This window comes from Chlorocebus sabaeus, chromosome 13 (assembly GCF_047675955.1).
Source record: "Chlorocebus sabaeus isolate Y175 chromosome 13, mChlSab1.0.hap1, whole genome shotgun sequence".
NCBI lineage: Eukaryota > Metazoa > Chordata > Mammalia > Primates > Cercopithecidae > Chlorocebus > Chlorocebus sabaeus.
Window position 1 is genome coordinate 77,858,987 of NC_132916.1, and position 12,617 is coordinate 77,871,603.

The 12,617-nt window shown below is 41.4% G+C and overlaps 1 protein-coding gene across 2 annotated transcripts in view; it reads left to right on the forward strand.

Moving 5' to 3' along the window:
• The window catches only part of UST (uronyl 2-sulfotransferase), a 321,091-nt gene that overhangs the window by 82,417 nt on the left and 226,057 nt on the right, over positions 1–12,617 (forward strand). The window lies entirely within an intron of this gene.

Genomic DNA, 12,617 nt, shown 5'->3' on the forward strand with positions numbered 1-12,617 from the left:
AAAACTTTGTATTGAATTAAATAGGAATATAAAACATGTTATGATCCCTATGCAATATGCTAAGCCCTCTGGATCCTCAGGTTCTGTGTCTGTGGATTCAGTCAACCAATGATCAAAAATATTCAGAAAAAACACAATAAAAAATAATATAACAATAAAAATGATACAAATAAAAAATTACAGTATAATGACTATTAATACATAGCATTTGCATTGATTTAGTACTATAAGGAATCTAGAGATTATTTAAGATATACTGGAGGATGTGTGTGTGTTATATGCAAATACTATGCTATATAATATCAGGGACCTGAGCATCCTTAGATTTTGGTATCTGCGGGGTTCCTAGAGCTGGTACCCCTTGGATACTGAGGGATGACTGATGTAGAAGGTTGTCAACAGTCTATTTTCCAGTTGGGAGAAAGGCAATAGCTTAGTCAGCTTTCTCAGAGAATCTGTGTCTTAATCAAACATGTCCTTGGTCCCCTGGTATTGAATATTAGTCGCTGGTCACCTCTCATCTTGGCTTGTTAAGGTTTGATGACTTACCCATCAAGTGGTTTTGTCTTGAAGAGCTCAAATGCCATCATTTTCTGAGTCTCCAATCTGTCATTCATCATGTTGCACGATGGGCACCCTGTGTGTACCGAACCAGGCATCCCTGGCACCCCAGAATACTGGCCAGTCTCCATGACTTGGGTGGGGTCTTTAGTATTTTCCAAGATGAAGCCTGGTTGATTCATTTCTGAATCCTAAGTATGGACATTTGTGTAAAAATACGGAAGTGTGTGAGGTAGGAAGTTCAGAGCAATCAGCTTTCCTTGGAAAACATTTTTCCTTTTCAAATTTATGGCTATTTTTAAAAAGGGATGTTAGAAACTTGGGTTAATTTAAAGATGGGTATGTGTTTTCCTCTCATGATGGCACACAATTATGTTCAGGGAGGACTCCAAAAAACCACCTTTTTTGTTGTCTGGCCAATAACTTACTAAAATGAGCAGTGCTGATTTACAGGTCTGGGTGGTGGTAAATAAAAGCACAATTTTGGGGAGTTTCATTTTTTCTTTAATTTGAATGATCAAAGTTCATCATGATTTGTGGAAGAGGAAAAGCTGCCCAAACCCACATGGGAGGGTTGGGGGAGCATCTGCTTGACAGCACTCTCAGTTAAGCCCTGCAGCTACGTGTGCTCAAAGATGTTCTCGCCAAAAGCCAATGCTAATTTAATATGTATGGAAATTATTTATTCTGAGTCATGAGTTACTTTTCTTAGCTATAGTTGTTATTGGTTCTGTAATGACTTGGCAGCATTTCATCATTTTTTCTTATGTCTGGCTCACATTTGTATGTGTTAACTCCATCTCACAAAAACCCAAACAAACACAAATTTCATTGGCCCTACTTGGCATCTGGCAGTGTTTGACACAACTACCTAATTCCTTTATTGAAATTCATGATAGAGATGATCTATCTTGAACTGATTCCAGCATTCAGGCACGGCCACCTCTTCGCTGAGTCACCTCAGGCCAATCACTGAACTTCTCTGAGCATTGGATTCTTGATACAGGGATTGCATTAGAAAATCTCTAAGTTACATCTAGCTCTGAAGGAAATTAGAGATTTTTGAACTTGATGAACATTTTCTAATTGTTCCTAGGATAAATCTGCCGCTCTTTGAGACTTGTTACTATTTTAAGATGCCACTGGAAACACAGAGGCCCTGCAAAAAGATGGACATTGGGTCCACCAAGTATTCAGACTGGGGAGGGGGTGGATGGTCCAGGAGTACACAGGTGACCCCCCGGGGGAGCCAAGGAGTTTCCCCCAAGGTGGGTGAGAAAGCAGGACATTTTCAGGTGAAGCAGATGCTCAACAGAGCTAAGCTTTGAAGACACTTATATTTGGGGGACTGGATTACAAGAAAATATTAGCAGTTCTCTTTAGAAGTGGTAATGGAAAACTGTAAGAATCAGGATCATTTTCCTCAGCTGATAACTCATGAGGGCATAGAACAGAATTCTAGATCATTCCATGGATATTTGAGGAAGACTTTTAGTTCTCAAATGATCCCATGTATAGTGATAGGTATTATCAGTACACCTGATATGTACTGTGATGTGTGTTAGCATTTTAGATGGCTTAATAAATAATACCCCTTTAGTTGTCCCCTGAATTTTGGAGCAATTTTGGACCATTGAAGACAGGTAATTCATGACACAAAAAAATGGCTTTTGATTTGCATCCCAAGACTCCCTAACTCTCCACTAAATTGAACTTATCCCCCTAAATCCATATCCCCACCCCTTCCTGGGACAAAGCGTACTCCATGCAGAGAACCTAGTAGCAAAGAGTATCAGAATCAAGGAGATAGGTTTGTTCTAAAAACCAGAAATGTTTTGTTGCTTTCTCAAAAGTTCATCTATCAGACAGGTTACTAAAAGGAGATGGGAGAGATGTCAGGCCAGGAATATCCTGTAGCTGAAGTTCCTTCACTTGGAATCCCAAGGGGTGGGAAGGAAAGACTTTTCTTAACAATTAGCATTGAACTCATTGTTGCATTGGGAATTGTAGTGGAAAAATACGAAGATATGTATTCAACAAATATTTATTAAATGCCTACCAAGTACAAAGCACTTTTCTGGGTTCAGCTCACTGCAGCCTCCACCTCGACCTCCCTGGGCTCAAGCAATCCTCCCACCTCAGTCCCTGGGACTATAGGCATGTGCCACCATGCCCGGCTAAATTTTGTATTTTTCGTAGGGTTGGGGTTTCGCCATGTTGCTCAGACTGGTCTTGAACTCCTGAGCTCAAGCAATGTGCCCACCTTGGCCAGCATGAGCCACTGCGCCTGGCCAAGGTCCCTCTTCTTATGAAACTTACTGTCTTGGAGGGGGAAGGTAATAAGTAAACATACGAATAAGATCTTTTCAGATGTTCACAAATGCCTTGAAGAGATTAAATCAGTATCATATGATAGAGAGCAACTGGGGATACAGTGAAGGAAGGTGACTTATTAAATAGGTGGCCAAGCCAGACCACTCTCACGAGGGGCCATATGGGTGAAGGAGCCAGCCACGTGAAGGCCTGGGGGTGAGGATAAGAGGGAGCAGCTAGTTCTGAGGCCCCAGGTTGGAAAGGGCAGGGTGGGCTCGAGGAGCAGAAGGAAGGCCAGTGTGTGCAGGTGCTGGTGAGTGTAGGGACAGTGCCAGGACACGAGGTCAGAGAGGAAGTGGGGCCAGATCAGCTAGGAATGTGAGGTTTCCTCCTAAGATAACAGAAAGCCTTTAGAGTATCCAAGCAGGTATATTCCGATCACCTAGGGACTTCAGCTGAAGACCGTGATTCAGGAGGCCTGGTGGGGCCAGAGATTCTGCATTTCTAACATCTTCCTGGGATGCTGTTGCTGCTGGTCCATAGACATCACTGCCAGTGTCAAAGCTGTCCTTCACCTTTACAAGGATCACTTTGGGCCAGGCATGGTGGCTGGAGCCTGTAATCATAGCACTTTGGGACCCCAAGGCAAGAAGATCACTTGAGGCCAGGAATTCCAGACCAGCCTGGGCAACATAATGAGACCCCTGTCACCCCTGTCTCTACGGAATTTTTTTTTTTTTTTAATGATCAGTTTGCTGTGTGGAGAGTGAAGAATTGCAGAAGAAGAAGAGTAGAGGCGGGAGACCAGTTAGAAGCTACTGAACTGCATGTGAGGGCATAGGCATCCAGGATAGTGTGACTGCAGCACAAGGCTCCAAAATAAAGGGTACAGCAGGTCCCCAGCAGGTCCCCTGAAGGGTCCTGCAAAGGTATGTGCCCCCATATGCAGCTGCCCAATGTTCAATTTTATTATCTATTTAACTGGCTAATATTCGGATTCAACCATTGTTCATTGAGTAGCTACTGTATTTTAGACCAAGCACTCCTCAAACTTTAACGTGCAGAGGAATCACCTGAACTCTTGCAAAATGTGGATTCAGTTAAACAAAGTTTATGGGAGGCCATTGTTTTGGATTACTTTTTTGCACTCGGCCCCAGCAGAATAGATCAAACCAGAATGGAGTCACTTGTGCTAAGTGCCATGTACGCAAACTATACTTTGAAACGGGCCAGTTTCTCTAAAAAACAGGAGATTCCAATCAACCTGAGTCAGCATAATCAGGAAGGCCCCTCTCCTTTAACCCTCTGAGGAAAGTAACTTTGAAACCACCAGTTAACTCTTTCGTTTTCTGTCTCTGCTTTCTTTCACCCTTTTCTGTCTATAAAGCCACCCTCCTCTGCTCAGCACCTTGGAACACCTATTTTATTTTATATGGAATGAGGTGTTGCCTGATTCTAGAATCAAATCTTTAACGTAAATCTGTTGTAATTTCGTCTTTTGACATGATTTCATAGGGCTGAGGTGAGTCCCAAGAGTCTGCCTTTCTAAGAGGTGCTGTTGATGCTGCTACACTTATGGTTTTCAAATCACATTGTGAGGTAGAGTCACTGGGGAAGATTTTGGAACTACCAATGCTTGGATCCCACTAGAAATAGATTATCAGCTTCTCTGATATCAGCTTCTCTTCCCACATTGGGAGGATCCCGAATGTGGTATTTTTGAAGAAGTTTCCCAAATGATGCTATGGTACAGTTAAGGCTGAGAACCAGAACTAGAAGCTTTCAGCCAATTTCCCTGGTAGGTGGCTAGTACTATTGCTTCCATTGTACAGAGAAGGTAAAAAGGGGTAACTTGACAAAGGTCATGTGGCCAGTAAGTGGTAGGGTGGAGGTTTCAACTTAGTTCTAATTCCATATTTAGAGCTTTTTTCATAGTACCACGCTACCTCCCTACTTCCCTATTTTGGGCAAAACTCACTGTGCTAGATATTGAAGGGAATGTTGTCTGAGTTGGAGTCCAATTGGGAAACTAGAAACTCATTGGCTATTGCAAACAGAGGGTATCTAATATGAGAGTTTTGGTACAATGGTATTGAGAAGGCAAGTGGAACAAAAGGAATAGTTGCAGAAGGAACCCAAAGGAAGGTACATTCTCAGAGATCAGGCAACCTCCAGGATCCTGGGATGGGAACTTGGAGCTTGCATGTGGGGCCGCACTGCTAGAGATGCCTCTTCTGGTGCTCACGCTGGAACCACTGGAGCCAGGTTTCTCCCAGACCTTCAGCCCCATGTGAATCCAAACCCTGTTTCAAAAGGATTGTCCATGGGAAAATGGGGTTTGATTTATGCATTCAGTTTTCAGGCTATATTTGCTAGAATGTACCTCTTTTGTATGTGCAAGAGTGCCAGTAGGTGCTCTGAATGCCTGATTCTTTAGCTATTGGTCATACCCTAGTTGTTAGCATCAAAAGGAAGCCAATACAGTTGGCTCTCGGTATCTGCAGGGGATTGGTTCCAGGCCCACCCGCAGATACCAGAATCCAGGCGTACGCAAGTCCCACAGTGGATTCTGAGGGACCTGTGGATACAAAAAGTCAGCCCTCTGCATCCACAAGTTTCACACCCCAAGAATATTGTCTTTTCAATCCGTGTCTGGTTGCAGATGGAACCTGTGGATTTGGAAGGCTGACTGTATTTTGAAAAAAATCTGCATGTAAGTGGACCCGCCCAGTTTGAACCTGTGTTGCTTAAGGTCAACTGTAATGCTCTTTGGCATTTTGGGCCTGCCTCTCACCTACTGAGTCCTTCACCTGTGGAGCCCCAGCAGCTGGACACCCGGGTCCCCAGTCTTCCGCTGTGTTCACTGCGTCTTCCCCTTCAGTGGTCACCCCGGTGGGTGGTGGTCGCACAGCTTGGTGTGTGTCCTTACCATGCTGTAGCCTCTGGTATTTATTAATGAAAACTTTTCTTTGTGCATGACCGTCTCTGCCTTACATTCTTCCCGATGACCAAGGACATTCTGAAATGAAAAAAAATAAAATAAAACCAACAAAAACAAAACTGTAAAATGACAGTGACTCTTCTTGATATTTTGATAGATTAAAAAAATAAAGACTAGTAAGATTTAAAATAGAATAAAATGTATTTCTTACAGCTTGTGAAGAATGTTTTTAAAAAGCAGAGAAAGGGCGCCTTTTATTAAGTGAATACATAAAAATGATGTTAGAAAATTTCTTACGGCATCAGTAATTAATTTATATTCATTACACAAATTTCCATACCTGCATTTATTTACATAATTTCCTTCTCTTATGATTAATTTAATACTTAAGGAGAAAATGAATTATTGATTTTTTTAATGCCAGAATTCTACCCTGCGTCAAGTTTCATCTGTCAGAAGTGCTATTCCTTGTAACTAAGGAGACAGAAAATCCCCTAAGTTGATAGATAGGTTTGTTTCCTGTTCTACTTTGGTTTAATTACTATTTGATAATTACTATTTAAAAATTTTAAAGCACACTTCATTTTCTCCCTAGCTGTGCTTTATAATTTGCCCAAGGGGACCTGTTTTTTTTTTTCTGTCATATGTGTGAATAAATAGTAAATTGTTGCTACTTTTTCCAGGGAAGATGCAAAAGTCATATTTCTATGTATCAGAGCAGTTTTTCTGAATTATTTTCTTTGGTCCACCTAGAACAAATAAGTCTCTGAAGAATAAGAATGATCATTTAACTTTTCACTACCCTTAAAATACTATAATAGCAGTACATTAATCATGTGTCAATTCAAAAGCCAAAGGGGGCCAGGTGCAGTGGCCCACGCCTGTAATCCCAGCACTTTGGGAGGCCCAGGTGGGCAGATCACCCGAGGTAAGGGAGTTCAAGACCAGCCTGGCCAACATGGAGAAACCCCATCTCTACTAAAAATACAAAAATTAGCCGGACGTGGTGGCACACACCTGTAATCCCAGCTCCTTGGGAGGCCGAGGCAGGAGAATCACTTGAACCCAGGAGGCAGAGATTGCAGTGAGCCGAGATCTCACCAATGCACTCCAGCCTGGGTGACAAAGTGAGACTCCGTCTCAAAACAAAAAACAAACAAACAAAAAAATCAAAAGGGCCTCCCAAAGCAGCACATAGTGTTTTCGCTGTCATCCTTAGGATCTCTAAAGTCTGCCATTACAGTATAGAAAGTGTCAGTGAAATGAGGAAAATTTGTCTTAATTACTTTCCAGAAAAAAACAAGGTAGGCCTCAGTTAATTTGCTGTGTAGACAAGAAGGGGCCTTCCAATCCATCCTTTCTCATCTGTGTTTTGAGGGACAGTCAGACAGTCATATGCACACATCTATTATATGTAATTGTCTTACACCAGTTGTTATTTTATTTACAAGAGCTAGCTAGTTGAGAGAGATAGCAAAAACTGGTTTTAGCTGCTTGTGTTTCAAGTCAGAAGCACGTGAAGGAGGTCAGGCCATGATCACTACAGTGTGGAGGCCGCTTGCTGACTTTGTTGAGGAAGACGGGGTCCAGCCTTTAGAAGGGAGCTAGGGAGTAAAGAGCCCGAGGTAAGATTGTGGGGACTTTTCCCCTCTGCACATCCCTCCCTCTGTGGTTATCCCAGCAAAGTGAGAATATTATTTAAACCGTGTACTGCTTTATTTTTCTGGAGTATTTGATATGTTTAAAAAGTGTCAGACCATTTCCTCAGTAGGCATATGCTTGCACTTAGCCTTAATTCCTACCCTTGGAGGAGGCAAATACAGCCTGGCCCTCATCTGTGTATTTTAAGAGGTTTCTTATAACAGGCCTAGTCTGTGGCGATCCTAGTGAGTAGTACTTAGTGGGTTTACAAACCACTCTGTCGCGGTGATGACATACTCTGTGTGGTTCTGGAAGCTAAATAAAACACCGGAAATAGATATTAAATAAAATAAAGAACACGCCCATGTAATTATTGCCAGAAATGAAATTTTGCAACCCTAAATTTGAATGTGGTCTAGGCACCTGAAGATTCCTGTAGATAAACAAACATCATTTCCTAGATTAAAATTTCAGGAAAGCAACGTCTATCAAGTGTCTTATTTGGGTAAAATATTTTCAAAATGTTTTGACTGATCATGGGAGAATGGAAAGCAGATGGTAAGTGAGACAGGTGCCCCTAAAGTCCACATCCCCTTCTGAATGGCTCCATTTCCTATTACATAAGACAGCAAAGGCCACTGGGCCAGGCCAATGTCACTTATGTTCTACTAGGGGACTTTTGGCCAACTCAGAAGATATTGGTCCTTACTGTGGAATCGTTTTGTGATTTTAAAATAGAGATCTCTTTAAACCTTGAAAATATGTACTTTTAAAAGGACTAATTTTTTAAATGGCAGTGATCCAATCAATATGATTGCAGTTTGAGCTTAAGGGGCACTACTCTCACTCAAGTCTTTGGATTTTTCTGTAGCTTTTTCCAAAAGTGAGCTAATATTTTCAAGCGTCTGTTATTTACTTTGGTTTTGTCCAGTGTAAAGTACACGGATTGTCTCATTTAATTACGGAGATAACTCTCTTAGGCATTTTGCAGGTAAGAAAATTGAGGCTCTAAGAGGTGAAGTAATTTGCAGAAGCCACTGGAAAGTGGCTGATTCCAGATTCCAGACCCAGTTCTGTCTACCTAAAACTACATCATCTCCCTAAAATGCCTCACTAGCCATGCTCCAATGCAAATGGGCCTAGCAAGTTCAAATACATTGTAATTTGCCTAGGTTTTCCATTTAGCTGAAGTTCACCACACTTCCAGTATAATCCAAGTATTTGTGGTTTATTTTTGGGCTTTGTTTTTTTTCTCCCACTTACAGCACTTAGCACAATGTTCTGCACAGAGCACATACTTAATGAATACTTGCTGAATTAATTCATTTCAGATACGCTGAGCCCCACGAAAGCTGCTTGATTTAGAAGACTCAGAGTACCTTTGGTTAAAAAGGTTCAGGGATGGAACCTCTCTCCACCCTTTCATTCACCTGGTAAAATACTATTTCAAGGACTAGTTTATAACATCATCTCCTTTTAGGTAGCTTTCTCTGACCCACTTTGTCAATGAGGCAGAACTGTTTCCTCATCTCTGTATGACTTAGCACTGTTCATGTACTTCCGTGTCATTTTTTTAAAAGTAAGAATGAAAATAACTTTTATTTATTGTGCGCTGTGCTAGGCATTAAACTAAATACTGTATACATTTTGTCTCTTTAATCCTCAAAACAACCCTGGGAGGTAGGGCTGTTGTCCTATGTTACAAATGAGGAAAGTGGGGCTTAAAGAGAGTGAGTTACTTGCCCCAGGTCTTACAGTTAGTGAATTTCAAAGATGCAGTAGGAACCCAGTTCTTGCCTATTTTCAATATATTCGTTTCTTATTAAGATAAAATTTGCAGTAAAGTGCACATATCTTACATGTATAGTTTGATGAGTTTTGATAATACACACGTCTGCTTATCCGTTGATCCAGTCAAGATATAGAACATGTCCACTGATCAGAAAGTTACCTCATTCCCCTTCCCTGTCTGCCCCAGCCACTCAGAATTAGGGCTTTATTTAAGTCAATTAATTTATTTCTTATTTTATTTTATTTTTTCTCTCAGTTGAATTTTATTTTATTTTATTTTTTTCCTGCTTTTATTTTAGATACAGGGGTACATGTATAGGATTGTTACATGTGTATATTGGACCCAAGTAGTGAGCATAGTACTCAATCAGTAGTTTTGCAACCCACACTCCTCTCCTTTTCTGCCCCCTCTAGTAGGTTGCAGTGTGTATTGTTCTCATGTTTATATCCATGTGTGCTTAATGGTTAGCTCCCAGTTAGAGGGGAGAAAGTGTGGCATTTGGTTTTCTGTTCCTGTGCTAATTCACTTGGGATTATGGCCTCCAGCTTTGCTGCAAAGAACATGGTTTCATTTTTTTTTTTTTTTTTTTTTTTTTCTGGCTGCCTAGTAGTCCATGGTGTATGTGTACCACATAGTCTTGGTCCAATCCACCACTGATGGGCACCTAGGTTGATTCCATATCTTTGCTATTGTGAATAGCATGGTGGCTAACATAAGAGTGCATGTTTCTTTTTTGGTATAATGATCTGTATTCCTTCGACTGTATACCCAGTAATGTGTTGTGCTGAGTCGAGCGGTGGTTCTGTTTTAAGTTCTTTGAGATATGTCCAAACTTGTTCCACAGTGTGGAACTAACTGAACTAATGTACATTCCCACCAACAGTGTATATGCGTTTCTGTTTCTCTGTAGCCTCATAGGGCTGCTTGTTCTTGAACTTCGTAGAAATTGAACTCTAGACTATGTATTCTTTTTTCTCTTTCGTGTCTTTTACTCAAAATAATATTTTTGAGATTCATCCGTGATGTGCTATGTAAAGATGTCCACCACATCAGTGGTTCATTGATTTTTATTGCTGAGCAGTATTCCATTTCATGAATATATCACAGTTTATTTATCCATTGTCCCATTGTTGGGCATTTGAATGGTTTCCAGTTTGGGGTTATTGTGAATAAGGCCATTATGAATATTCTTCATCTATGTACAAGAATGTGCAAAACTCTTTTTGAGGACATATGCTTTCATTTCTGTTGGGTGAATACTTAAGTGTGTAATCCCTGGGTCATAGAGTAGAAACATGTTTAACTTTATAAGCAGTTGCCAATTTTCCAGTGTCTGTATGACTCTACACTCCCACTAACAACGTATGAGTGTTCTAATTCATACCTTTCCCAATATTTGGTGCTGACGGTCTTTTTAAGTTTTATGCTACTTTAAAAAAGTCCTCTTTCCCATTTGACTTTGAGCCTCTCAAGGTCAGGAAACATGTGCCATTCATTTCTGCATCCACCATGCTTAACTCAGTGTGTGATGCAATAAATATGATACACGTGCAACTATAATTTGAGAATTGTAAAAACAGTTGTCAAAGGTCCTTTCGGCAGTGACAATCTGGAAACCTAGCCATGTGCCATAGGGCGTATAGGTAGTTTTACAGTGAAAAGACTTTGGATAGTTGGCTTCAGAGGGTAGCAGCCTTTCAAAGGTGAGGTGGAGGACTGGTGATCTTCAGAAGGAAGTGAGTGACCAGCCAGGCATGGGCTCTCCTGAGTGAGGCAGGCTGGTGAGTCCCCCGAAGTGCTGGGAGGCCGTGCTTCAGCAGTAGGCCCGTCTGATATGAACAGTCTACTTGGATATCAGTGGAAGCCATAATGTCTTAGCTTGTCGACCTCTGACCTGCTATCTTATAGGATGATGTTTTAGTTATCTGTTGCTATATAACAATATGAGAAGACACTTAGCAGCTTAAAGCAGCACATTATTCATTGCAACACATACTTATTATCTCAAGGTTCCTGTGGGCCCGGAGTTGGGCATAACTTAACAGAGTCTTCTGCTTCACAAGGTTACAGTCAAAGTGTCACCTGGGGCTGTGGGAGAGTCAGAGCTTGACTGGGGAAGGAGCTGCTAGCAAACTCAAGTGGTTGCTACAGGATTCAGGTCAACATGGGCTGGTGAATTGTGGGCCCCAGTTGCCTGCTGAATGTTGGCCAGGGGCTGCCTGAGGTTCCTTGCTGTCATAAATTTGTGTAATAGAGTTGCTGCCTCAGCATTAATTTTCAGGCCTGACATAAGATGTTTGAAACCCAGTCACTCCCTGTCACCTTTGGCCCAGTTAAAATTTCCCTTCATTGCGTGGTTGTTTTGTAATTTGGCCTCCTTATTCCTTACACAAGGACATGAATACCAGGAGGTCGGGAGAACTGGGAGTTTCTCCTGGAGGCTGTCACAGATGGTCTGTTAAAATTCTTTTTAAAAAGTGGAAGTCATGCCGATACTGTGAGGAAAGTAGTTGTTTTGACCCAAAGAGGGGATTACATTTTTTACTGTTCTAATGAATAGCTTCAGGGGCTCCAGCTTTATCTCCAACACAGAGAGCCTCTTCTGGATAAATTATCTGCAGTTCATGTTCACTGGCACAGAAGATGATTGGAAAATATGAAGCGATTTCTGGATAAATACTCATCCGTGGGTTCATTCAGTGCAGGTGAATTGAGTCTTTTCAGTAATCTCCCACTGGACAGAGCTTTCGCTCTGAAATTTGCCATGGGTTAAAGAGATTGGCAGAGTGGCCCCTTATAACGTAAGTGTAAGAAGCCAAATTTTTTTGGTCAGCAAATTTGCTTATCTGGAATGGAATGATTGGCCCTGACCAGACACAGAAACAGATCTTAGGATCATATGAAACTAACTTGTCATACCTGTTGGGAGAATCTTTTTAAGAAGTAAGTCACATGTATGAGAAACAGAGCAAACAAAATATTTTGCTTGTTAGGAGATACCTGGAAGATGTTCAGGCTTTAACATTTAGCTTTGGTGAGTTTAGACAGTCAAAGAAGACAGCAGAGTCTTGTTCTGCCAGGACCATGGTATAGTTATTCTACCCATTCTTGGTTGTTTAAAAAAAATTCAATGTTTTTTCCCCAAAATTTGAACCATACACAAAGCCTTATTTTTAGGTTATGAAAAACATGATTAAGACCAGGTGTGGTGGCTCACGCCTGTAATCCCAGCACTTTGGGAGGCTGAGGCAGGCAGATCATGAGGTCAAGAGATCGAGACCATCCTGACCAACATGGTGAAACCCCATCTCTACTAAGAATACAAAAATTAGCTGGGTGTGGTGGCGTGCGCCTATAGTCCTGGCTACT